This window comes from Oryctolagus cuniculus, chromosome 1 (assembly GCF_964237555.1).
Source record: "Oryctolagus cuniculus chromosome 1, mOryCun1.1, whole genome shotgun sequence".
Taxonomy (NCBI): Eukaryota; Metazoa; Chordata; class Mammalia; order Lagomorpha; family Leporidae; genus Oryctolagus; species Oryctolagus cuniculus.
The window spans coordinates 92,754,811-92,778,836 of NC_091432.1; the positions used below are offsets into that span (position 1 = coordinate 92,754,811).

Consider the following 24,026-nt stretch of genomic DNA (forward strand, 5'->3'; position numbering starts at 1 on the left):
CGTTAGAGCTCACAGGTGCTAAAGGAAGGATCTTGTGGGCTTTCTTTTCAGACAGCTTAGATGATTAGGTTCATGGTAAAGGGGAAGGAGATTAAAAGTTGTCAGCAACTACGTGTGGACATTTGGCTAAGAGGCCAGTTAAGACACTCACATCCCTTATTGGAGTGCCTGGGTTCTGATCCTGGCTCCATTCCTGATCCTGGTTCCAGCTTCCTGCTAATGTGTAACCTAGGAGGAAGCAGCTAATGACTCCAAGTATTTGGCTCTTTACCATGCACATGAGTAACTTGGATTGGATTCCTTGTACCTGATGTCTTCCTGGCCCAGCCTCAGTTACCAGCATTTGAAGAGTGAACCTGTCAGCTGGGAGTTTTTGTCTGTCTGTTGCTCTGTCCCTCTCTTTGCTACTCTGCCTCTAAAAAACAAAAAGTTGTTAGCAGTGAAATTTTTTTTGAGATGAAAAAAAAAAAAAAGGATGGAGCCGAGACTCCCTATTACAATTCATCTCTGATACAAGACGGATAACTGTTGCCTTTTTTTTTAAAGAAACAAATTTTTAAACTTTTATTTAACAAATATAAATTTCCAAAGTACAGCTTATGGATTCCAGTGGCTTTTTCCCTGCCATAACTTCCCTCCCACCCACAATCCTCCCATCTCCCACTCCCTCTCCCATTCCATTCACATCAAGATTAATTTTCAATAATCTTTATATACAGAAGATCAATTTACTATATATTAAGTAAAGATTTTAACAGTTTGCACCCACACAGAAACACAAAGTGTAAAGTACTGTTTGTGTACTAGTTATACCATTAATTCACATTGAACAATACATTAAGGACAGAGATCCTACATGAGGAGTAAGTACACAGTGACTCCTGTTGTTGACTTAACAAATTGACACTCTTGTTTATGGCATCAGTAATCATCCTAGGCTCTTGTCATGAGTTGCCAAGGCTATGGAAGGCTTTTTGAGTTAGCCAACTCTGATCTTATTTAGACAAGGTCATAGTCAAAGTGGAAGTTCTCTCCTCCCTTCAGGGAAAGGTACCTCCTTCTTTGATGGCCTGTTCTTTCCACTTGGATCTCACTCACTCACAGAGATCTTTCATTTAGTGTTTTGTTTGTTTGTTTGTTTTTTGCCAGAGTGTCTTGGCTTTCCATGCCTAAAATACTCTCATGGGCTTTTCAGCCAGATCTGAATGCCTTAAGGGCTGATTCTGAGGCCAGAGTGCTGTTTAGGACATCTGCCATTCTATGAGTCTGCTGTGTATCTCACTTCCCATTTTGGATTGTTCTCTCCTTTTTAATTCTATCAGTTAGTATTAGTAAGCCATTATGAAATTCTGTGAAGCCTGTAGCCTGAGGCCCACCATTGGGTATGCTGAGAAGTGAAATAACAGTGTAATTCATTGGTAAGGCTTGAAAGGTTTTGTTTCCTCCAAAACATTTTATTCAAATGAAGACCTGGTCCCCAGTGCAACCATGTTAAGAGATACAGTCTTTGGGAAGTGACTAAGTCATGAGGGTTCCACCGTCACTGATGAGATTGGTAGCCTTGTAAAACGGGTACAGATTGAAGGGAGTGCTGTTTAGTCTTCTGCAATTCTCCCATGTGAGATAGGGCATTCATCCCCTTTACTTTTCATTCCTTTCATCAGGTGGCGATCCAGTGTTGGTCCCCTCAGATCATGATCTTGGAAGCACAGAGCAGTCCTCACCAGACACCTTGATCTTGGACTTCTCAGCCTTCATAACTGTAAGAAATCAATTTGTCTGCTTTATCAGTTACCCAATCGAAGGGTTTTGTTAGAACTGCACACATGGACTAAGATAGTCACTATCTGTGTGTACTCTGTCTGCAGACGTGTGAGCCAATGGTCTGGCTGTCTGGACTGACCAAAGACAGAGGAAATTCCTTGTACAAGTTGCATCCTTTTGGGTAATGAACTCTGGAAACTCTTGTCTCATAGGCACCCAAAATGTAAATAATAATGGGGCTAGAAGCCCAAAGCCAGTGTGTTGGTAAGTTTGGTTTCTTCTGAGGCCCCATCCTTGGCTTACAGATGGCTGCCTTCTCCCTGTGTCTTCACGCGATCATCCTCCATCTGTTTTTTGTCTGTTTCCTAATTTCTTATAAGACCATCAATAATGTTTGCCCATTTCTGCCTCCCATGTAACCTCATTTTACCTCTTTAAAGACCCAATCTCCAAATACCATCACAGGCTAAAGACTGGGGGTTTAGACTTCACCATATGAAATTGGCACAGACATATGTGTTCCTCTGAAGGTGAAGGCAAATTGTGGACTAAATTTTATTGGAATAAGCTGGTAATTTTGCAAATTTATAAGACCAAAATACTTCTCTATACCAGTAGTTAATTTTATAGAGCTAATAATTTTATTAATATGAAATATGAGTGCCTTCATTAATGGGTCCGTGGTACTAGGATTGTGATGAAACTCTGTGAAATGCCATCATTTTTTCCCAGCGTTAACAATAGGCCAAATAGGGCTATTAAACAAAGGAACAGTGGGAATAATAATCAATTCACTATGTCATATATAATGGGATTCACCTTTTGAAGGCCTGTTTTAATTTACTTGGAGCAGTATTTACTATTTTATCTAAGAAGGGATAGCCCATAGGGTCCCATTTTGTCAATCCAGTTTTTAAGGAGTAAAGATTTGACTTAGCTTAAACTCATTATTCATTGAGTTAAACCATCTGTGTCTACTCTGGACTAGTTTAAGGAAATGGATGCTATGCCATGGAGGATTTAGGTAAGACAGTGAGTTCTGATGATTAAGGTAAGACAAGCCTCATTGTCCTCTCTTGTATGTCCTGTAACTCTCCATACATTTACCATGAAGACCATGTAACTGTAACCATATAACTGTAACTTGTGCCACAGTGTTGACAAAGGCCATGAAGTTTTGACAATTGGTTCATTTCAGCAGATAGCAAAGTTAATTTAGAACCTAAATAGTAGATGCACAAAAGCTTCTTTTATCTTTTTGTTGTATAAATGATTTCACTTAATTTTATGTTTCCAGTAGGGTCAAATCTGTTTCAGTTTTTAGTTACCTCCTCCTATATCAAAGTTTCTGCCTTTTTTCCTCTATTCCTTTCCTTTCTTAACTTCTTTCCTTCTTGGTGTCGCTGGATTAATCTGGAGATCTGGGCATTCTCTTTATGTTGCTCAATATTTATAAATTTCTTCTCTAAGATATCCTCAAACTTGTACCAGCAGCATTAGTGCCCTGTCTCATGGCAGTTAGGTGTGTCACATGGGTGCCATAGTGATTTTTATCAGGACCTTGAGAAATAGTCTTTTTTTCTCCTTCCTTCCTTCCTTCCTTCCTTCCTTCCTTCCTTCCTTCCTTCCTTCCTTCCTTCCTTCCTTCCTTCCTTTGTTCTTTTCTTTCTTTCTTTCTTTCTTTCTTTCTTTCTTTCTTTCTTTCTTTCTTTCTTTCTTTCTTTCTTTCTTCTTTCTTTCTTTCTTTCTTTCTCTCTCTCTTTCTTTCTTTCTTGGTGACAGATGCATAGTGAGCCGCGGCGCTGGCCAACAATAACTTTTGACATAGATCTGTTAAATCTTTAACAGGGGCTTAATAAGACTTCAAATGTAGCACGAAATAGCCGAGTTCAAAATGAAAGTTTGTTTGCAGGCAGAGGACCCAGGTAACAAAATCTTCCAGGGCCGGCGCCGCGGCTCACTAGGCTAATCCTCCGCCTAGCGGCGCCGGCACACCGGGTTCTAGTCCCGGTCGGGGCGCCGGATTCTGTCCCGGTTGCCCCTCTTCCAGGCCAGCCCTCTGCTGTGGCCAGGGAGTGCAGTGGAGGATGGCCCAAGTGCTTGGGCCCTGCACCCCATGGGAGACCAGGAAAAGCACCTGGCTCCTGGCTCCTGCCCATTGGATCAGCGTGGTGTGCCGGCCGCAGCGCGCCGGCTGCGGCGGCCATTGGAGGGTGAACCAACGGCAAAGGAAGACCTTTCTCTCTGTCTCTCTCTCTCACTGTCCACTCTGCCTGTCAAAAAAAAAAAAAATCTTCCAGTAGTAGTAATTGTGGTGTAGACATCTTACGCACAGCACAATTTCATCCCCTTCCCTCAACTGACATTCCATCAAAAAACGTCAAGCCAGCCTCCTTTCCTTTATGTTCATAGCTGCTTTTAGAACCATCTGGGACACACCTTATTCTCTCCTACAAGACTTGTTTTGTAATAGACTTTTTCAGACCATCGCTGTGCATGCATGTATCATCACACTTGACATTTCAACCAAATTTGGTGTAGGGTCCATACTTTTTCAGCAGAATGGCAACCACAGGTGGTCAGGGATGTGTGTGTCATCAAGCCCCCACTGTAGGCCAGTGGTGATGATACAGACTGCACTTTGGGCAGAAAGATTCTGGGGTCCCTTTATTGTTTCAGGATTTAAAATACTGAATGATTTTAGTATTTGAAAAGGTAAATATGTATCACATAATTTTTAGAGTAAGCACAGAAGAAAGGTGTTTATCAGTCAAAATCATTCAATGAACATAAAATCAGAGAGTAAAAAAGCTGGTAAAAAGCAATAAAAATTGATAAAAGAATTACAGTGTAACAAATGTATCCAAATATATCAATGATTGTAGTAAATATAAGTGGATTAACCTGGCAGATTAAAAAAGCAGATGTAGAAATGTAAGGACAAAACATTTGAAAGTCCAAGATTAGAAAAAGATATTTCCAGCTAATACTAACCAAAAAGAAATAAATAAATAAAAAGGATAACTGTATAAATGTTAGAAAAATGCATCTCTGATAAAAAGTATCTTTTGGTATAGATTTTAACATATAATGATAACAGGTTTAATTCACAAATATTTTGTAACAATTCTAAACTTAAAGCCACCAAATAAAAAAATCTCAATTGCTATTGATGAAGAGGACTTATAAAAACTGTAATATATTTGTACAAATACCTATTCTATATATGTATGCATACATACATGCACATATTTAATATTTATATTTATGTACATATATTGGTAGTAATGTAACATTGTACAGTCTTATAATTAAAGTTTAACAGTTTCATAAGATATAATCTGCTATTTTTACCAATTATATAACATAAAGAAAACCTTATACATGTACAAGAATATTCATAGTATTATTATTTAAATTGGTGAAAACACTAGAAACATTGTAAATGTCCATCAACAGGGAAAGTAGATAAACTGTAGTATATTCATGCAATGTAAAACTATGTTGCAGCAAAAAAGAATGAACCTACCTATGCACAATATGGCTATGTCTTAGAAAAATATCATTTAGGGAAAAGTTAAAGTCTTTGAAGAATACATGGAGTATAATTCTACTTTCATGTGTCTCAGAAATAAAAAAAAACATATTCTTTAGGGATATAGATACATTTGAAAATGCTGAAAATTAAAAATAAAGGGAAAATACATCCTAAAATTAGTATAGTGGTTACCTGTGATAGATGGTATTGAATTTATTATGCTATTACTCTTTGTTTGTGTCATGGGCCAATTGTTTTTATTAAGTTAAATTAATTCTTTTTATTTTGTAGTTAACATATGTACTAGTGTGTTACAAATGGTTTGCCATGCAAATCAGAATACATTGATATGAATATATATGTATATGTATATATTTTAGTAATGTACAGCAAACAACAAAACTTTCTAGCTTTTGGTGTCATTACCAGAAAAAAATTTTGAGAGAACTGGATAAAATACCTGCCTGTATTTACAAAGAAATGAACCTTTTGTAACTGAAGGAGTCCTGAGCATCAAGAGGGCACCCAGAGACAGCTGGGGCTGTGAAGGAAGGATAATTAGGGATGCACCTGTTGGTAAACGGACACTGAAAAGAAAAACCAAGCAGCCCCGAACGTAAAGAATTTCACATTCTCCCACCACTTCTGGCTTACAGCAACACCCCCATGGGATAGTCAGACAACTTTGGGAAATGCTGGGTACCAGTTTTATCATGGACTCACTATCCATTTCCCAAATCACAGTGTACATTAACATTTTATGAACATCTTGTACATATAACACTTGTGAGAAGCCCTACCAGTTAGGAAACAAGAGGACACAAAATAGATCTAGTCCTAAACAGCACTCTGGCCTCAGAATCAGCCCTTAAGGCATTCTGATCTGGCTAAAAAGCCCATGAGCGTTTCTCAGGCATGGAAAGCCAAGACACTGTGACAAAAAAAAAAGGGGGGGGGGACCTAAATGAAAGATCTCTGTGAATGAGATCCCAGTGGAAAGAACGGGCCATCGAAGAAGGAGGTACCTTTCTCTGAAGGGAGGAGAGAACTTCTGCTTTGACTATGGCCCTGTCTAAATATGACCAGAGTCGGCAAACTCAAAAGGCTTCCATAGTCTTGGCAGTTCATGACAAGAACCTCGGGTGATTACTGACGCCATAAACAAGAGTGTCAATTGCTAAATCAACAACAGGAGTCACTGTGCAGCTACTCCCCATGTAGTATCTCTGTTCTTAATGTGTTGTACTATGCAAATTAATGGTAAAACTACTACTCAAACAGTACTTTATATTTTATGTATCTGTGTGGGTGCAAATTGTTGAAATCTTTACTTAGTATATACTAAATTGATCTTCTGTATATGAAGATAATTGAAAATGAATCTTCATGTGAATGGGATGGGAGAGGGAGTGGGAGATGGGATGGTTGCAGGTGGGAGGGAGGTTATGGGGGAGGGAAGCCACTATAATCAAAAAATTGTACTTTGGAAATTTATATTTATTAAATAAAAGTTAAAAAATAAAAAATAGATGTAACTTTATTTAACTAAGCATTGCCTAGTTTAACCATGAGACTCTTTCCCTCTATGTATCAATTAAACTCTCTAGGGAACTGACTTCTTTAGAGCCCATATTTAGAAAGACTAGTCCATTGAATGCTTATCCAAAGCTAGTAGAAATGTTTGACAATCTGAGACAAAGTGAAACAACTTGACCTCACCTGGGATGGACTGCAAACCATTTAAAATTTGAAATGTACATCAGGCTTTGGCATAGTTGTCTTGTGCTGATTTACATATGAAAATTCTTTTTGATGCTTACCTTTGTGGTAATAAGGGCTTCTGCATGGTTGGGGTGTGTCAGTGCATACGCAAGTGCACGTGAGTAGTAGTTTTTTTTCTGCTACATGAACCTGACCGCAATACATAGACAGCCATATCCTTTTTCAGACTGACCCTGGGAGTTAAAATTATTAAGGGGTTTAATGACCTGGAATAAGCAGTTCAGCTGGTCACAGATTTGGAGAAATGATACTAAAGAGAAACCAAAAAAACTAACAAAAAAACCTCTTACTTCCTGAAGTGTGTGGTGAATGGAACTTTTTAAGCTACTAATTTAAACCTTTTGTGATTTGGGTGCACAATTTTCCACTAAAAATCATTTGAGGTTTCTTATAGCCTATTTTAAAGTCCTCAGGTTTTTTTTTTTTTTTTTTTTTTTTAATTTGTATGAAGTAAGGTTGAAGGAGCAATGGCTTCTAACCAAAAAAGCTGGTGATTTTTTAAAACAGAAATTCCCTAAAATATTTCTGTCTTTCATTGCCCTGGGTCATGGTGTTCTACTAAGTGAGTTCCGGCACACTATAAGCAACTTCCAAAATATTTTTTTTTGCTTGTCTTTTCAGATCTAGATTTTTGCAGAAACATTTGTCAGTCTTTAGTCAGTTGCAGACAGCAAATCTAGTGCTAAAGCACTGTTTATCTTACTCTAAAGAACTCAGGACTTTGGATAAAATATAGTGATGGAGGACTAGAAGGATATGAAAGAATGTGCTTAATGAGTATTCCTTGTTTATTTAAAGAAAGTTCTTTCTCCCATGGTGCTTTAACTACTGAACAATGTGCTGGTATGGAAATTTCACTCCCAGGTTATATTCTTTAACTGCATGCTGATTAGCTGGTATTGTTTTTTTCCAGAAATGTTATTATAATAGATAGCTAGTGAGCATTTGCTTCAGAGGGCAGTGTATAACTATGATCAGAGAGGGTTTTCAATTCTGTGAGAAAGGGAGAAAAATGTATGGAGAACTTTACCAACACTGCTGAGACGTTTACCAAACAATTAAAAGGCAAGTTATGTATAATTAACTGTTCTGATGTCAGTTTCAAGTTCCCTTCCATCACCACAGAAAGCATATATAGCTATGCCCAACCAATGTGATTTACTTTTCTTGAACAAAGAAGATGGACAAATCTAGCCCTGTTTACACTTTTCCTTCGCTCTTGTCATTCAGGTTCTGCCTGTCCCTTTCTGTCTGTGTTGGGCTACTCTTGGCCACAACTTCTTTGGCATCTCTATTTGTCTACTTTCTATTATTAAAATAATATAATTATAAAATAATAACTTTCTGTTTTTAAACAAAATACTGGAGATCAGGTACTTTACAAAGAAAATAAGTTTGTTCAGCCCTCAACTTTGGAGGCTGAAAGTATGAACAGAACGTCACCAGCTATAGTCATGCCACACTGCCCCCTCCCCATGGACTATGCTGTATCATGGTGAATGATATCATAGTGGGAAAGCACACAAGAATGAAAGGTGACATGGCAATGCAGGAAGTCAGAGAGACTAGGGAGGGGCTCTGTGTGCTCCTTTATAGCAACCTTCTCATGAGGACTAACTAGGGTCCCATGGGAATGACATCAATTTCTTCCAAGGGCAGTGCCTCCAGACCAAACTGTCTTACATCATGCATGAATCTCTACCTCATATGGTCCAATATCTCTTAACATCCATACTGGGGACCAACCTTGCACACAGGAGCTCTTGAGGGACAAACTTTATCCAAATGATAGGACCAGCTTTCTCATTATTGCATAGAGCCTTGCACCAGGTGGAGTTTAGAAGTGTAGGGTGGGGCCGGCGCTGCGGCTCACTAGGCTAATCCTCCGCCTAGCGGCGCCTGCACACCGGGTTCTAGTCCCGGTCGGGGCGCCGGATTCTGTCCCGGTTGCCCCTCTTCCAGGCCAGCTCTCTGCTGTGGCCAGGGAGTGCAGTGGAGGATGGCCCAGGTGCTTGGGCCCTGCACCCCATGGGAGACCAGGAAAAGCACCTGGCTCCTGGCTCCTGCCATCGGATCAGCGCGGTGCGCTGGCCGCAGCGCGCCAGCCGCGGCGGCCATTGGAGGGTGAACCAACGGCAAAGGAAGACCTTTCTCTCTGTCTCTCTCACTGTCCACTCTGCCTGTCAAAATAAATTAAAAAAAAAAAAAAAAAAAAAAAAGAAGTGTAGGGTGAATAACTGTTAAATGTGTGTGTGCTGATATGCTGGAATATATGTGTTTTGTTATAAAACTTATTTACCAAAAATACTTTTAGCTTCTACATTTCCTCAAAGTTAAGTTTAGAAATTGCCTTCATCCTATTAACTGGGAAATTTGCTTTCTTCAGCCCACTTGAAGTATCTGGCAAGAGTTATTCATAAATGGTCATTTCCTGCTTGCTCCACATCACATGCACTGACAGTACTGAATTCTGTATTCCATTGGGTCAGCATTCTTTATTCAGTATCCTGCCTGCAAAGTTGTTTTGTTGTGGGAAAAGCAACTTCATTATTGAAGTCTAAGCCAAAAATAGATTGCTCTGATGTGGGAAAAATCTCGATATTATGATAATTCCTGGATGAATCACTAAGTACCTCCCATTGACTATTTTATAGCCACTTTGCATCCTTTTCACATTTATTATTTGATTTAATACTAATACAATATAAGATGAAGTAAATATCAATTCTATTTTCAATTTTAGGAAATTAAGAGAGAGCATGCGAATTGTTTAAACTCCCACAATTAATAAATGTCACAGCCTAGATTCTTTTTTTTTTTTTTTATTTTTTGACAGGCAGAGTGGACAGTGAGAGAGAGAGACAGAGAGAAAGGTCTTCCTTTGCCGTTGGTTCACCCTCCAATGGCCGCCGCGGCTGGCGCGCTGCGGCCGGCGCACCACGCTGATCCGATGGCAGGAGCCAGGAGCCAGGTGCTTTTCCTGGTCTCCCATGGGGTGCAGGGCCCAAGCACCTGGGCCATCCTCCACTGCACTCCCTGGCCACAGCAGAGAGCTGGCCTGGAAGAGGGGCAACCGGGACAGAATCCGGTGCCCCGACCGGGACTAGAACCCGGTGTGCCGGCGCCGCAAGGCGGAGAATTAGCCTAGTGAGCCGCGGCGCCGGCCCAGCCTAGATTCTAATCCCAGAGATTGTCTGGCTCATAAACTCTGGATTTATCATCATATAATTTTTTTAAAGATTTATTTATTTATTTGAAAGTCAGAGTTACACAGAGAGAGAAGGAGAGGCAGAGAGAAGGAGAGAGAGAGAGACGTCTTCTATCCACTGGTTCACTCCCCACTTGGCCTCAATGACTTGAGGTGTGCCGATCTGAAGCCAGGAGCCAGGAGCTTCTTCCAGGTCTCCCACTTGGGTGTAGGGGCCCAAGGACTTGGGCTATCTTCTATTCCTTTCTCAGGCCATAGCAGAGAGCTGGATTGAAGTGGAGCAGCCAGGACTGGAACTGGCCCCCATATGGGATGCTGGCACTGCAGGTGGTGGCTTTACCTGCTATGCCACAGCACTGGCCCCTACCACAGAATGTTGAACTTGCAGTTGTATTGTCTGTTGTACACTCTGGATGTTTTTGCATACCATGTACATATATTTAGCAAAACATATGTCATAATGGTAAAAGTCGTGGCTAATAGGCTTTTAAAATATCTGGCAAATAGGCTCTTATATGTTAGAGTAGCTTTTTCTCTTTCTCAGAAATTTGATTTTATTTTGTTAAATAATAGCAGTGAGCCTGCACCGTGGCTCAGTAGGCTAATCCTGTGCCTGCAGCGCTGGCACCCTGGGTTCTAGTCCCGGTCGGGGTGCCAGATTCTGCCCTGGTGGCTCCTCTTCCAGTCCAGCTCTCTGCTGTGGCCCGGGAGTGCAGTGGAGGATGGCCCAAGACTTGGGCCCAGCACCTGCATGGGAGACCAGGAGAAGCACCTGGCTCCTGGTTTCGGATCAGCGCAGCGCGCCGGCTGCAACATGCTGACCATAGCAGCCACTTGGGGGTTGAACCAACGGAAAAAGGAAGACCTTTCTCTCTGTCTCTCTCTCTCTCACTGTCTAACTCTGCCTGTAAAAAAAAATAATAGCAGTGAGTCAATGCCACATGTATTTTTTAAAAACAACCTTGCTTTATGGGGACTGCGAAGGTAGAAAAATCCCAGTGGAGGACATCAGATTTCATTCAGTCTCAGCACATTTTCAAGTTCCCTCACCCCCTCAAACTACTCAGTTAGGTAGTTTGACTTAAAAAAACACACACACACACACAACTGCATTTTTCATCTTGATTTGAAAAAGAGTGAAATATTACCAGGTGAAAAGAAGGAATACTGGCCAAGTGGAGGGAGTAACAAGAATAAGGATATTGGTGCATGGAAAGCACTTCATGTATTAAGAGATACAAAAGGTATGTAAATATGTAAAGCTTTGCAAACCATTTCTCAGGCTTCCTGTTGTATATTCTGAGTTATAATTTGATCATTCAATTAAAATAAGAACAGAGGAAAACCCTATTGTGAGAAGTTGGCTCAAAATCTTACAAACCAATGGATCTTAGTTAATGTTTAAACAGATTCCATACAATGTTCATTTTGAAACTCAAAACCATTGTAATGACTCAGTTTCTGGGTTCCTGGTGCAACTGAATTTAAGCTGAATGGTGTTACAGGAATTATCACAATTAATTATTTCTTGGAATTAGTATTTAGTTGTATATTAGAAGTCAGAATACATATAGATCCTTTTTTGGAAACTGAACTTCAAGCATTTGTTTTAAAATATCCTAATATTGGGGTTCCCTAAGCATAGTGTTCCTCTCCTGTAACACAGTTCACTGCCCTGTGTAGGTGTCAAGGAGCTTTTTCAGGTGCCTTGGGGGAATTGGAACTCTGGGAACAATTGCAAAAGTATTGATGCATTGGCTTATGCTATTGCTGTGACTAGGTAATAAACTGCCTTTATCTCTGAAAAAATAAGATAAAGAGCTCTTTACAACTTGTCTCCGTATATTGTTATCGGTTACTCACCTACATGATCAATAAATTCCTCATTTATAGTTAAATTCAGCATCCTTCTAGAAGGGGCTCACTAGTATCCACAGCGATTTATTGCATATTACATGTTGTGCTCCTTTCCCTCAGAGAACACAAAACTGACATTAAGAAAGGAGTCTGAGCCCTATTTTAGCTCCTGCCCTCTTAGCTGGACATCTTGTGCAGAGAAAAACTCACACAAGTGGTCTCCGCTAGGGAGATTGTTAGCATGTAGATTACTGCACTTGAGGACTATTGATACAGAATCTCTGGTGCTTAGAACTTTTAGTTCACTTACCCAGTGATTCTTTTAGACTCAGCATGACCCTGTCAAGAGATGGAGATTTGGAAACCAGTGCTCTTACAGACATACCACAGAAAAGGTCAGTTCAGGCATTTACTCATTCAAGAAACAGCCACGGTGAACCACCTATGTGTCAAAAGTTGGAGCAATGAACAAAACATGCTTCTTGGGACTGGTGCCGTGGCATAGTGGGTTAAGCTGCCGCCTGCAGTGCCAGTATCCCATATGGGTGCTGGTTCATGTCCCAGCTGCTCCACTTTTGTGGAACTCCCAGCTAATGTGACTAGGAAAGCAGTGAGGATGGCTCAAGTAGTTGGGCCCCTGTACCCATATGGGAGACCCAGATGAAGCTCCTGGCTCTTGGCTTCAACCTGGCCTAGCTCTGACATTTGTGGCCAATTGGGGTAGTGAACCAGTGGATGAAAGATCTCTTTGTCTCTGTCTCTTCCTCTCTCTCTCTCTCTCTGTAACTCTGTGTTTAAAATAAATAAATATATCTTAAAAAATACTTCATGATCTTAAGGGGCACTAGACCATATGTATCAATATATTTAAAAGTAAACTACTTAACCAGGCAAGTGATGTAGTGGAAGAGTTGGCAAAAGTCTGCAGAAAATCCGAATTTAAAGGAATCTAAAAATGATTCACGGGAACAGCATTGTGGCACAGAGAGCCAAGCCGCCGTCTGCAGTGCTGGCATCCTGTATGGGGGCTGGTTGAGTCCTGGCTTCTCCAATTCTGAGCCAGCTCCCTGTTGGTGGCCTGGGAAGGCAGCGGAAGATGGTCTAAGTCCTTGAATTCCTGAACCCACATGGGAGACTCGGATGAAGCTCCTGGCTCCTGGCTTTAGCCTGGCCCAGCCCCGGCCATTGAGGCCATTTTGGAAGTGAACTGGTGGATGGAAGATCTCTCTCTGTCTCCATCTCTCTCCTCTCTCTCTCTCTCTCTCTTCTCTAATTCTGATTTTCAAATTGTCGCTCCCCCTCTTCGTGGAGGAACGACACAGGACCCTGCGCTGTTCTTCTGTCTGCTCGGCCCTCCCCGGGTTTGCTGCTGGTTCTTCCCGGGTTGGCTACCGACCCTTCCACCTCCGTGGAAGGGCGGTTCCCCCTGCCACATTCCCACTTCCGCGGGGGAGCGGCACACCGCCGGCCAGCTCTCTCGGGGGCTGCACAGGTGTTCCCCTTAGATGTTCCTCGTGCATGCCGTCTCTCTCCTCCTTTATAGTCCTCTTCCACCAATCCCAACTCTGCTACCCACACGCCGAGTACGCTGCTCTCCTCCAATCAGGAGCAGCTCCTGCAGCTTGTCAAGTTGGTGAGAGGCAGCTGGGTAGAAGCTGTTGCCTCCTCTCCCAGCGCCATATTGTGGGAGAGCAGATGCATAGAATAAGTCTTAATTCCAGTAACTTAGTCTAGTCCGAGTTGCTCCCCACACAAATAAATAAATAAACCTTAAAAAAAAAAAAGTCACATTGAAGATGTTTGAGCTGGAATTTGGAGGATGAGTTCAAATCTGCCAAGCAGGGAAGAGGTTGAGTAAGTAATCCAGGAAAAGGGAATAGCATTGAATGGTGGCACTTTATGATGAGTTTAGGGAATAGCAGAAAATTCAGGGCTACATTACAGTATGGCTTACATCAGTAGAGAAGTGGTAGCAGAAGTTGAACTTGGTAGATAATGGCAAAGCACCCATTCCATGCTGTGAATTTCTCCTTTATTCTTCATTTGAGACTCAACTGAGCTTTTCTTATTTTTGGAATTTATTTAGATGGTGGGGATGGGGTAGAGAAATACCATCTGTGTTTACTCCTAATGCCCCAGGGCAGTCTGGGCAGGGCAAAAGCCAAAACCAGGAGGAGGAGGAGGAGAAGGAGGAGGAGGAAGAGGTGGAGGAGGGAGAGGAGGAAGAGGAAGAAGAGGAAGAAAGGAAAAGTGTCATTCAAGTAGGAGACAATGAAAGTAAGGCAAAAGGAATGGGTGATGAGAGCAAGATCAGAGCCAGTGGATCATCCAGGTTTAGAATTTGTAAGGGTTAATCATAATACTCATAATAGGGAAAATTTATATAGCATGATGGTAGTTTTGGGATCCACAAGGAGAGAAGGTTTATACTTTCGGGAATGAACCTGCACTTCGGGAAGAAAAGTCCTTGTCAGGGTCCCCATGAGTGCCTAAAGGTCAACCAATGAGGATCATACCTGCCTCAACCTTTAACCCCCACGCCCTGTATCTATAAAAGGAGCCCTCCCAACCTCTGACATGCGACTTCCCTGGCCCCCGCTCTGTTGGGACCGGGGAACCTCACCCAGGAGTGGAATCCCAATAAAAGCTTGTGAATTAATTGATTCGTCTGCCTGGGAAGATTTGTTATGCGCTGGACACCTTGCACAAACAGTACACAACTATCCCAAGGGGTGTGTGTGTGTGTGTATGTGTGTGTTTGTAGAGAGAGGGAGAGAGAATTCTCACAAACATCTTGTGCAGTATACTATTCTATACCCATTTTTTTAAAAGATTATTTTATTTATTTGAAAGTCAGAATTACACAGAGAGAGGAGAGACAGAGAGAGAGAGAGAGAGAGAGAGAGAGAGAGAGACTCCCCAATTGGCCGCAACGGCCGGAGCTGCGCCGATCCGAAGCCAGAATCCGGGAGCTTCTTCTGGGTCTCCCACACGGGTGCAGGGGCCCAAGGGCTTGGGCCATCCTCTACTGCTTTCACAGGCCATAGCAGAGAGCCGGATTGGAAGTGGAGCAGCCGGGTCTCGAACCAGTGCCCATATGGGATGCCGGCGCTTCAGGCCAGGGTGTTAACTCATTGCGCCAAAGCGCCCGCCCCTCTATACCCATTTTTAAAAAGAGATATATTTAATTATTTGAAAGACAAATCACACGCACACACACACACACCCAGACAGAGAGAGAGAGAGAGAGAGAGAACATACTTTCATCTGCTGCCAGTGCTGGGCCAGGCTGAAGTCAGGAATCCAGACCTCAATCTGGGTTTCCCACATGGCTGGCAAGGGCCCAGGTACTTGGGCCATCATCAGCTTCCTTTAACAGGTACAATAGCAGGGAACTGGATCAGCAGTGGAGCATCTGGAACTTGAAACTGCACCCTTATGTGGGATGCTAGCGTAGCAAGTGGTGTCTTAATCCACTGCCACAATGCTGGCACCTCTATACCCATTTTATACATAGGGGATCTGAAGCACAGAGAGGTTAAATGACTTTGTTGGTGTCTCATGGCTAATAAGTTGCAAAGCAAAGTCAAACACTGTCTCTACAATTAATGTACTCAAATGGATGGAGGATATAAGGGATAGGGAGGAGTGAATGAAGACTTAGCTTTTTCACTTAAGAAATTGGGTAGATGACAACTCTTTTCACTAAGAGAGAGAGTATGGGAAGAGAGACAGTGTGGGAGAAAGATAAGGAAAATCTGATAAACATTAATTTTGAGGTATTTATACTTATAGGAATATTCAACAACCTCCTGAAATATAGATCTGGAGCTCAGGGGGAATGCATTGATTGAATAGGAGAAGAGAACAATATTGGATGAAATTCTTGGTGGAATTCTGGGCAAGATTTTTATTTAAGAAAATAACAGTAGAGGCCGGCGCCATGGCTCAACAGGCTAATCTTCCGCCTAGTGGCGCCAGCACACCGGGTTCTAGTCCTGGTCGGGGCGCCGGATTCTGTCCCAGTTGCCCCTCTTCCAGGCCAGCTCTCTGCTATGGCCCGGGAGTGCAGTGGAGGATGTCCCAAGTACTTGGGCCCTGCAACCCATGGGAGACCAGGAGAAGCACCTGGCTCCTGCCTTCGGATCAGCGCGGTGTGCTGGCCGCGGCGGCCATTGGAGGGTGAACCAATGGCAAAAGGAAGACCTTTCTCTCTGTCTCTCTCTCTCTCACTGTCCACTCTGCCTATCAAAAAAAAAAAATAATAATAAATAACAGTAGAATCCTCTAGAATTAACAATCCCAATTACTTTAACTTATTCACTGAAATATGTCATGATTTGAGTATTTCTGAATAATATCACTACTACTAGCTATATTCATTTATTCTATATCTTCACTTATTTATAGTGCTTTCTCACATACAAACACAGTCTCATTGATCTTCATCATAAACCTTGGAGGGAGACAAAACAGGTAAGAGGAAATGATACTCAGGAAGTTTAGTGATTTTACTTAAAATTGCACATAACTGAACTTGGGCTCAAACCATATCTTTTGACTTCTAATTAAGGATTCTTTTATTAATATCAGATCTTTTCCTGTATCTCTGTGAGTCTACTCCATTTATTGCTTTCCAGAGTGTTCAACTCATCTGGGTATCTGATCACTTTCAATGAATAAAAGTTTAACTGAAACAGGATTATTTTTATAATATACAAGTTCCTAAGCTATCATATTTATAGCCACTGCTAAATTATAATCAAGCATCTAATGGGGTTATGTTTTTATTGTATTGTGAATCCTTCCCACTTAAAGTTTAGGAGATGGAAAAGAATAGAGGAACAATATTATTTTAGAGTTTTGAATCAGTACAAAAAATTTGTCTATCAACTGCTAATTTTTTCCCTTCTGATGCTCTATACTTAGAGTAAATGCCAAAGTTTAAAAAATGATTATCAGTGACCTATTCCATCTGATCCCTAGTTATTGCTATTACTTTTATTTCTTATGTTGTAGGTTTCTTGTTCCTTAACTCCTCCGTGTACATGCTTGCCTTGGAATCTTTGTACTATTTGCTTTGCTTCTAACTTCATTCCCAAGATCTCTTTGTTCACAATTCTCCCAATGACTCAGCCTTCTGGCATTTTCTATTTTTCTTCTATGCTTTTCTTCTTCCTTCATCTCACTTACTACTTTTAAACTTACTGTATATTTATCATTTTATCTTTATTGTATATCTATCTACCCACACTAGAAGGAGAACTGAATGTTGCCTCTGTTTTGTTCACCCTCAATATTAAGAACATGGCTAAAAGTAGACAGTCATCAAGGAGTTGCTGAATGAATAAGCAAAGATTGAGCTGTCCATAGACACCCAGTGTGTGAGTGGCAGAGTATGAAACAAATAGAGACAAATGTAATATTCACGTGAATATTGTTTGGTAAAATTTTCAGAAGATAAATTCATATATTTGTAAGAGCCTTGAGAATTGAAATACTTTTTGTTCACCACTATGTTTCTTTATGCTGAAAAGCTGTGCTAATCTCATCAGGTGTAGATTGAGAGCAATAAGATGGAGGGAGTCTGGGAACCAGAGACAGATTAACTATATCTGCTCTCCATCTACTTCCCATTGTACATTTGTAGTTTTGGTAAAATCACTTAACAACAAGACTTCTTAATTTCTAAGTGCCTAAAATGAGATGCTTGAGCTACCTTCTCACACAGATACCATTAGGAATCAGTCAGGGAGCAAGTATTTTAAGAAGAAGTATTTTATAAACTGAAAGGCATTATAAACATGCATCTTAGTGGTAGTATTTTATTAATACTATTCAACAAAGGCATAAGTGATTGTACACTTGAAAAAACGCTTTATATCCAGCCCCATCTAGTATGTGCAACTCCATTCTGGACCATGTAGGGTCCAACATTAAATGGCATCATCATCATCACTTGATTTGAAGAATATTCTGATAAAATCCATAATTTGATTTTGACTCAACTTACTAATAATTTATATATATATATATGTGTGTGTGTGTGTGTGTGTGTGTATTTCTTTTCTGAAAAAAAAAATTGATTAAATTTACAGAACAGTAAAAATAAAGGTAGTACTTGGAATTCAGAAAATTAGTAAAATGTATTTTGGATTGGGGTTCAGGAAATTAGACTTTTTCAAGTTGCTTTTTATATTCTTTCAGTTAAAAATTCATCCACTACAGAGGAGTAGCGAACCCTTATTTTCTGTCAAGGACCATTGAATATTTATAGCACTGTTTGCAGGCATTGGCAACTTTAAAATTAGCCTGCTATAGATTTGTTGAATCTAAAGATCTGCCTGCGGTAGCCTTGGTTGGGCCAGATCAGGTGATTTTGCAGGCCTCATACTGCCCATGGGACAGATATTCTTCACCCACATGATCTTGCAATTAAATTTTTTGCCAAACTTTGTTTTAAATCTTTGTCAAGCAAATTGTTAAGAATGGATCTCTGTCCTTAATGTGTTGTCCAATGTGAATTGATGCTATAACTAGTACTGAAACAGTATTTTACACTTTGTGTTTCTGTGGGGGTGCAAACTGTTGAAATCTTTACTTAATATATACTAAATTGATCTTCTGTATATAAAGATAATTGAAAATGAATCTTGATGGTGAATGGAATGGGAGAGGGAGCAGGAGATGGGAGGGTTGCGGGTGGGAGGGAAGTTATGGGGGGGAGCCACTGTAATCCAAAAGCTGTACTTTGGAAATTTATATTTATTAAATAAAAGTTAAAAAAATAAAAAGAAAAAAAAGAATGATATACTACTATATTTTTAATGATCTCTGGCTATTTAAAAATTTACTGTATTTGAGTCAAATTGACAACTTTTATTAGATTATTGTTTATGGTCCTTACCTGTATTCCTGCTGAACCATGTCTTTTTTATTTTTTATTTGCTGAACTCTTTATTTAGTGGAGCATTAAGTCTTTGACTATAAAGTAAATTAAAAACATGTTATCTCAAGAAAGTTAAAAATGAAGATAAAAATTATAAGAGAATCTCTGGAAAGTTTGTTAAATTTTTCTTCTCGTACTCTAAAACAATTTTCAAGTTATAGTAAATGTTTCCTTTAAAAAGTTTTAAAAACATTCCTCATCCCTAAATAGATTTTTAAAATAAAACTGGCTTATTATTTATGCTATGGTAGTCTAATAAAATCTCTTTTTGGTATTTTGAGGTTCTAGTGTTCTTTCTTTAGTCAAGTAGGATTGGATAAAGCAGATTATGAATTCTAAGAGGGGAAGGAATAGACCAGAAGTAGTTCAGAAGTATGGTAAGTATGTGGCCAACGCTCACATAATAAATAAGAATAATGCGGTTTTCATCTCACTTGTTGGCTAAACGATGTTCTGGGTTTACAGATCTCACAATGAATAATTACTATTCCTAAATAAGGCATTGTAAGCCCAACTGCAATGCTGAGTTTTGCAATGGCAAATGCATTTAGTGTTAATTCAGAATATTCATCGTTTAATTCCAGTTATCTAATCTACTTCTAGATCTCAATGTGGAACTGCCAACTGATTCCATATTTTCATAGTACAACTACTCACATGCATTATTTGTCAGCTTTTGTGTGTATTTTCTCACTATGTATTGTAACATCAATGGAACTATAAATTCACTGGCGATTAGAGGGGGCCATTTGAGAAACTTCATGGTATTTAATATCAAGATCTTGGCTTTAATGAGTCATTGACTTGAACTAAAAGAAAAGGGAATGTAATTTCAGGGTTTGAAGTGTCTGAGAAGAATTTCTGATAATGTTAGAACTGTCAAATTTCCAGATCCTTGGAAATCTAATAAAGCAGAGATCTTCAACACATGAAAGATTTTTTTTAAAATAAGGCTTTAAAAAACATAAAGGTGATTACATTTAAAATTTTAGCTACAGTAGTGAGAAGATAAGAATCAATGAGCATGTGCATTGTGAACAAGTTTTTTTTCTTTTTTTTTCCTTTTTTTAATGGAAAGGAGTCATGGATCATAGAGTGAGAAGAATGCTCTTTGTTTCTGGGTATTATGCTCCCCAAACCACAGTAATTAAATGGATCAAGAATATAAATTGCTTTCTGCTTTTATCCTTACCTTCTCCCTTTAAATTATTGTTGTACAGATTTTTTTGCTCACTATAAAAGTAATTGCTATGTTTAATGAGCAATTAAAATTGTTCTAGTGATAGATTGATCAGCCTCCATCAGCAAAATATATAATACTCATATTTTATATTATAGACATTATATTTATTGATAGACTGTAGTTAAAATTATAATGCATAAGTGTGAGAAATTTAACACCTCTCACATAAAACAAATGGCAAATACATGGTGAGAGTATTTCTGTGACAACCATGGTGGTTATTCATAGCTGATTAAATGATGCTTTTCTGCTAACCCAGGATATAACCCAATAATCTTTCATAATCTATTTGTATTAAGTATTGTCTCTCAGTGATCAAGAAATCTAAAGTATTATCTTTAGTTTTTCAATGTAAAACGATTATTTTCTTTATCTTTTATATGAGTGTTTTCATACTATAGACATCAAAGGGATGTTCTAAAAATAACCAACTAATTACTCTCAGTTTCTGATTAGATTGGAAATAATGGTGGATGTGGGGCTTAGCATATTTGGTTGGTCTGATAACTGAACAAGCAACACAAGCCTATGATGGTATGATTGGATAATATACTATATCACTCACTATCTATCCCTTACAGAGGGAAACGCACTTGAGTAATAGCAAAAAATCATTTAATCTTTGCAGTGCTACATGTGAATGAGTCAAAATTAAGTTGGAATTCTTGTCCCATTAATGTATAAACTTCTATTATCTCAGAAGCATACAGAGATGTCTTGCAATGAGGGCAAGACATTCCTGAGCTTTGGAAAGGACAATTCTTTGATGTCCTAACATTGCAGGATGTTTGGACTCCTCTGGCTCCTTTCCTCTAAGACCAGTCTTTCTACAATTCAGTGACTATGGAAACCAAAAATCCATTTACTTTCACTTCTAAATTGAGACATAATAAAGGGAACACATTGTGCTATGTCAACAAATATGCTTTTTAAAAATTTTTATTAATATAGAAAATAGGTCATATGTATTTCATTTGTATAATTCCAAGAAGATAATCATAATTCCTATCCTTCCCCCTCAACCCCCTTCTTCCTTCCTTCTTTTCTTTTTATCTTTAATTTTTGCATAAACATAATTTCAATCCACTCTATAATCACAGGCTTATTGCACTACTAATCATAATATTCAATAAGAGTAGAAAGAACACAGTTCCACAGGAGTATAAACAAGAGCTAAAACAGCAATCAAATCACAATATGTCCATTTCATTCTTATACTTTTTTTTGTATTCTATTAACTACCACATATCAGGGAAAGCATGGTATTTGTCGTTTGGTGACTGGCTTTGTTCACTAAGCGTAATGATTTCCAGTTGCATCCATTTTGTTGCAAAAGACAGGATTTCATTCTTTTTTTTAATGGCTGAGTAGTATTTCATTATATATATATATATATATATATATATATATATATATGCTGTCTTCTTATCAAAGGTAAAGTCTTGCTGCCATGATACATTAGGATGAAGAACAATAGTTAGGAGAAACAATTATGTTTAAAAAATTTTTTAAATGAATTTATTTGAGACTCAGAGGAAGAACTGGGACAGATAGGCTGGCAAACAGACCAACAGAGCTCCGCCTTTTAGGTCACTCCACAAAGCCTGCAGTGGGCCAGGTTGAAGCTGGGAAGTGAGAACTCCTCCTGGGAAGGAAAGCCATTACTTGAGCCAGCACCTGCTGCCTCACAAGTTCTGCACTGGCAGGAAAAGGGAATCATAAGCTGGAGCCAGGAATGGAATCCAGGCACTTTGATATGTGGTGCGGGCATATTAACTGCAAGGCCAAATGCCTGCTCCTGGAATGTTGGAATGCTGTTTCATAAAGTCGAATGTAAGGTATGGTGAGATACATTTTGATTAAAAGGATAGAGAGGAAAAGCAAAGTTTAATGACAGAAACAGAATACCTTCCTATTTTATGCAGATTGTGTAACTGTGATGCGGAGTTCAAAGACCATAGATCAGAATGCAACTCTTCCCTCGCTGGAAAGTTAAGCTGTTAGTTCCCTGTCAGATGCAAGGGGTGGCTGATTTAGAGAACAAAAATAATTACTGATATTTACAGAGCTCTTTCCCTCTGTTTGTCCTCAAGTAACTCTTGCCTGGCTGCCTGGTTTGGTTCTGTCTCTGCCTTCTCACAGAGCTCAGGGCTTCATAGCATTTCTCCCCAAGCCAAGTTTTTTCTATGAAACACTGAACAAGCGAGAATGTAATAAAAATTTCACGTGGAATTGAGAAGAACTGTATATCGCACAGCACAGAGCAGACTAAGCACCTAACACAACCCCCATTTGATAATTTTTCAGACAAATTCCTTTCTCTAATGTACAGACACTAGGGTTTCTCTCTTTCTCCCTGCATTTTATAGATTTGCTTTTGTTTCTAGTAGCCCAGCTCTGACCAAATCTGATGAAAAACTACTTGGCAAAATTAAAACTCTAAGTTATTGAAGTTTGTCCTCTTTAAAAAGTGATTAAATCTTAATCTGGGTGGTCCCTCGGTGCAGCAAGCAATGCCATACTTGTTGTAAGGCCACTGCAAAACACCAAACACTGGAGTTAAGTGAAAGGGTTTATTGATGGGGGAAGTCTGATAGGCTGGAGGGAAGGGGCAAAGAGAGAAAGGAGGATCGAGTGAGAGAGAGATTGAGAAAGAGAGGGTAAAGGAGAAAGAAAGAGATCTGGAGAGAGAACATGTGTGCGGGAAATATGTCCTGTTGAACATTTGGTGCAGGGCAGGGAAGTAGGAACAGGGAATCCCATTAGGCTGGGGCTGGAGCAGACACTGTGGTTGGGCCATCTGGTCACCTGGCTTCCAGCAATGCTGGTGGGGGCTAGAGCCTAGGTTGTTGTCTGGGATGGAAATCGTGCTACAGACAAGACCATGCCATTTTACTAACACATGTCATCCTTGCACACAGCCTTCAGGGAGCTTATCCAAGTTCTCATCATTGTAGCATTGTAGCAGAAAAGAACACATATTCCATAACAAGGGAAGAGCAGAGAATTTGGAATCAAAGTCTTGTGTCCGTCCTATCTCTGTCACCAGGCTCTATGTTTTTCCAACACTTATCTGAGCATCAGTTTCCTCATTTAAACAGAGAAGGAGGGGGAGGGAAATTTATGACCTTAAACATGAAAAACAATGCTTTTTATATACTTCACCTCATGTGATCCTTGCAACAGCTTTAGCAGAAAGAGAAAGTATTGCCCTCAGTTCTAAATCAGAAGAGCAGAGAAGTATAGGGACTTGTCCCAGGCATATAGTTGTTTTCTAGAGTAGAATTTGATCCCAGATATTTTTATTTCAGTCTTGCATCCTTTTAATCTATTGTCACAATGTCTGAAAGATAGATGAAATGTGTCCCAGATATGCATTTTTTGAAAAATAGATGTCAGAAGTAAATGTCCCTCAAGAGAGAAAAAGAATGGGAAAAGCATTATTTAAGACATAAAACTGAACTGGAAAAAATATTTTAAGTAATAGAATGAATTTGACAATCAGCAAGTTTACTGGATTAAACACTATTTCCCATTAATTTCCATATGTTTATGATGGAGGAAAGCACCTTTAATCTAGAGAGTTTTGACCATTCATCATTAAGGATGCAGTATCATTTCTTGGAATGGCAGTCAGAGTCCATGGGTTTAAAACTACCAATAGGCATTTATTGTGCTGATCCAG

At 39.6% G+C, this 24,026-nt stretch overlaps 1 long non-coding RNA gene and 1 pseudogene across 1 annotated transcript in view; both read left to right on the plus strand.

Annotated features, from left to right (window-relative positions):
- LOC138850492 (uncharacterized) overlaps positions 1-6,757 on the plus strand; it is a 76,558-nt gene extending 69,801 nt beyond the window's left edge. Inside the window, exon 3 of the long non-coding RNA XR_011390303.1 lies at positions 1,665-6,757. This is a non-coding gene — a long non-coding RNA (uncharacterized lncRNA). The remainder of the gene's footprint in view (positions 1-1,664) is intronic.
- A 5,725-nt stretch (positions 6,758-12,482) lies between these two features.
- LOC108178209 (serine/arginine-rich splicing factor 10-like) overlaps positions 12,483-24,026 on the plus strand; it is a 100,187-nt pseudogene continuing 88,643 nt past the window's right edge.